This window comes from Helianthus annuus, chromosome 10, assembly GCF_002127325.2.
Source record: "Helianthus annuus cultivar XRQ/B chromosome 10, HanXRQr2.0-SUNRISE, whole genome shotgun sequence".
Lineage (NCBI taxonomy): Eukaryota > Viridiplantae > Streptophyta > Magnoliopsida > Asterales > Asteraceae > Helianthus > Helianthus annuus.
In genome coordinates this window covers 22674977-22679611 of record NC_035442.2, presented here as the reverse complement: position 1 = coordinate 22679611, position 4635 = coordinate 22674977, and the positions used below count along the sequence as shown (strand labels likewise).

The 4635-nt window shown below is 36.3% G+C and overlaps 1 pseudogene; it reads right to left on the bottom strand.

The window, feature by feature from the left end:
- Nucleotides 1–374: 374 nt before the first annotated feature.
- LOC110884172 lies at nt 375–3607 on the bottom strand (annotated as a pseudogene).
- Between the last annotated feature and the right edge of the window lie 1028 nt (nt 3608–4635).

Sequence of the window (4635 nt, the reverse complement as noted above, 5' to 3'; positions counted from 1 at the left end):
TGAGTCTCGTTAAGAGTCAAACAAACAACCCCTAAGTTGGAGAAAAAAAAACATGACAACACATTCATATATATGTACTAGTGGGAGACCCGCGTGTTGCGGCGGAGTCGATAATACCGGGTATGAATATATCACCAAGTCGAGATGTTTGGTACATTTTCATTTGCTACAACAGCCCAGCAAAAGAGAAACCAAAACTGTGTCCAGCTAAACAAAGAAAATCGTAACAGAATCACAACCCAGCAATTGGGCCTACCGGTTATTGTCGGATAGGGGATCGATTAACATTCACGAACATAGGATGAACAACTGTGAGTTTGAGTATGCACAAAATATGTGCAGGGACTCGTCTAGTGAAACATAGACAAAGAAAATATACAATGTAAACTTCTAATTTCACATATACAAATGAAGACATCAGTGGGCATTTATACTCTTACAATACGAAAGTTATTTAGCCGTTTTCTAACTAACTAACATAACTGAATTTCTTGTTCACAACGTTTTAATTCTGCAGTTGACTTTTACAACTGCCACAATATGAGATGCAATATAAGGCATATAAACTAACCATTCTAACAATAAATAAAAGAATTTTGAGCTAAAAACAAGCGTACTATTCGCATTTGATCAACAAACCAATCTTCTAGTGATGAATCGACGGTAGCAAACAATTCAGGCCATCTCAGTTTGGCTGCCTGTAGTCGAATAATCATTGTTTGATCAATGAACATATATGTACATACATCATCCACACACAAAATACAATGTGAGTGTGAAAATGAAACAGTACCTTAACACAAGAGATGGCGGTTTCTCCGACACTATCGCAAATAACTCCATCGAAGTCCAATGCGTAAAGATCCCCCATATCTTAATCTTATCTCTCTGCTTGTGGAGAACCTGCACTCTTTGTTCTAGTCCAAATGATTTCAAAATTCAGTTTTTATACTCCATAACAACAGAAAAGAAGAGAAAGTATATGTATTTTAAAAACAAAATTAGACAAGTATGTCAGGGATGTTAAGATCATCAGATACCTGATCGTGTCAATCTCCTAAATACAAAAAGATAAATATAACTCTCCAAAAATACTTGAAACATATTACTGTTGTGTTTAACCCAGTTGCCATTCAACTCCACTGTTCTCATGTAATATTTGAATTATCTCAACATTAGTGACCCATAACCCACATAGGGGTGCTAAACGGGTCGTGTTCACGGGTTGGCGGATTCAACCCGATCCGAACCCAAAAATTTTACACAATCCCGAACCTGGCCCAAAGTTTCGTAGGTTGACCCGAACACGACTCATTCAACCCAAAATTTTTTATTTTTTATTTTTTTAAATTAATATATTATAATTAAAATTTACTTAAAAAACACAAATGTATATAATAATATCATATTTAAAGTATAAAATGTATGTTAATTTCTCTTTTTAAGTTATAATCATGGCATAAAATACACACCCCATTTAATTTATGACGTAAAATATATTGTAAAAAATATAATATAGTATAAATGTGTTAAACGGGTCAACCCGCCAACCCGACCAGGTTGGCCCAAACCCGACCCGTTAACCTAAACGGGTTCGCGGGTTCCAGCTAAAACTGACCCGAACCCATTTAGACTAAACCTAAACCCGTGAATTTCGTGTCGGGTTTTCGGGTGGTGTAAGAAATTCACACCCCTAAACCCAAGTGACCCGTTCAACCAGCTGCCCCGTGAACCTTTTTGACTCGTGAACAATCCCGATTAACACAAGACTTTCAATCGATACAAAGTTCAGGACGTCGTTAAAACATATAAACAAATTATACTGAAACTTCCGCATACCGCAATGATGAGATTTACAAATACACTTAAAAATCTCTTTGATATTGTGAAAAATAGTATTGTTAAGCAAAGAACCATATGTTGAAATGATGTTAATGGCTACTGAAGAACTCTACTATGAATATGCACTCAAAGAATAGAATATGCATGAATGAGATATATATTAAAGATTTTACAATGTCACAATAACCTTGGTTATGGAGTGTATAAGAGTGCTGCACTTCCTTAATCCGATCCTAAAGTCGATTCCTTTTGATAACTCGGAAATGGTTGTTGACCTAATTGTATAAGCTTGATAAGTAACTTGTTATCATGATATCAACTTTCACCTTCGTTCGTTCGAGATTGAAGATGTGCATCGAGTTTCGAAACAGCTTCAGGTCCAAAAAAACCTGGTTAATTCATCCTGTCCAACCAACATAAGTCATAAATAACATACATGCGGTATAACTTGATCCAATGCTACTATACTTAAAAAAATCGTATATGGAGAGTGGCATAAACCTTTATTGAATCATTTTCAGCTGTAAGCTTCCCACATTCCTCAGAAAGCCTCTGCAGTTCATCTCTGAGTGAGTGGTTCTCGTTGTTTAATGTCTCTACTCTTGCATGTAGCCCTTCACACTCAGCCTGGATAAAACAAGGTATGTTATCAAAATACTGCCAAATAGATTACATATAAATTTGGTAAAACTTTCTTTTTTTTAATTATTTCAGTCATTATTATAAAAGACAATCATATTGTAAGAGTTAATATATCTCTAGATAGTAAGAATCAATTTGACCAACTGCTTGCCCCGACAACGACAAGGTATACATTACCTGCTTGCGCAGCCTTGATCTTCTGGCTGACTCTCTATTGGAGTGCTTCCTTTTCTACCTCTTCAATTCTCTCTCATCCTGTTGTCAATAAAGTAGCATGCGTACTCATAATTTGAAAACAAACTAATGTAACCTTAAAAAGGACAAATAATTATTCAGAAGAATAATAATTTGTGTACCTGACCCCACTGATCAGCCATTATTGGTGGTGGAACCCCTGGTTGCGAGACACCAGAGTGAGAGTGATTTGGTTGCATTTTCATAGACCCGAATCCAGCAGATGGGTTCAACAGGTCCATCCCCATATTAAGATTGGTAGCAGGCATAGAAACTACGAGATTTCCAGGCACTGGCATCTGAACATTTGGTCCAGAATTGTTGTTCCGTGCATTCGCTGCATTAATTAATTTATGGTAAATTTTCAAACATGGACGTAAAACTAAAGAAAAGGTGTGTAGAATCACCATCTGCAAGCATCTGATGGAAGCTTCCCTTTTTGCCTCCAGAATAATCCTACAGGTACAGATTTGATATATCAATACGTATTATATAACAACAATTAGCATCATAAAACTACAACATAAGATCAAAGAACTCACTCTTGGGTGGAAGCTCTCTAACCGGAACAACCGGCAATAACTTAACATCCAAAGCAGCACCCGAAATAACCGAATCATGCGAAGGCCACCCTTTTAAAACCCTAGGTTAATCCTACAGGTACAGATTTGATATATCAATACGTATTATATAACAACAATTAGCATCATAAAACTACAACATAAGATCAAAGAACTCACTCTTGGGTGGAAGCTCTCTAACCGGAACAACCGGCAATAACTTAACATCCAAAGCAGCACCCGAAATAACCGAATCATGCGAAGGCCACCCTTTTAAAACCCTAGGTCCCCAAGACTCTCCCAATGCCATCAACTGAACCAAACAAGTCCACAACAACACCACAGTAGTAGCCCTAACCATCCACAGCTTCATTTTATTACCCCTAGCATTCGAATACCCAACCGACCGATTCAACCTCTCCACCTTACCCTCCCCCAACACTTTCAACCCCATAATCCCCCAAATCCAAACCCTAACTATCCATCACACCTCAATCACAAAATTAACACAATTCTCACTAAATTGAGTCATTTGACAACTAATAACTGAACAGATTGAACAGATTCACGATAATAATGTTATCGAGATGCACAAATTAATTAACTGGATAACTGATTAATTGCAGAGTAAATGTATACCTAACAGACGATCTTCCACCAGTACCCTTGCGGACCAGATGTCCAATACCTTTGGTGGTAAGAGTAGAGGCATAACGTCGATCATACTCACCGTAACCTGCATTGCATCAGTTCATGAAATTTAAACAACATCTGGAAAATGAGTAAAATGAAACCCTAGAAATGGATAAACTAGAACAAGGAAAGGCAGAGACGATTGGTATATAAAGAAATTGGTATATAAAGACAAGGAAAGGCAGAGACGATTGGAACAAGGAAAGGCAGAGACGATTAATATATACCATTACGATGTTGACCATCATTAACATCACAGAGATTCAAGTGATCATGAAGTTGGTATATAAAGAAACCCTAAAGGCAGAGACGATTGGGATTCACACGATTGATTGCCAGGGGAGAGTTTTTCCAAGCGTCTGAATGGCTTGTTATACCTTGTATATGAAGAGAGTAGGGGTAGAGTTGGAAGAAAATGGTAAAAAATTAGGTGTTTAAACTTGACTTTTCGGCTGACATGTTAAAATTTTTAAGGAAATTACCTTTTTGTACATGGGAGATGTATTATATAGTATTTATAGATTTATAGATTAATCTATAACATGTATGGGGAATAGTGTTTATTTTGTCTTTTATGAGTTTGTTATTTTACTATTTTTTTTGAACTTTAATGTTTTTTATTATAAAACTTTAGATTTTTATAACTTTTCCATAAAAGTTAAAA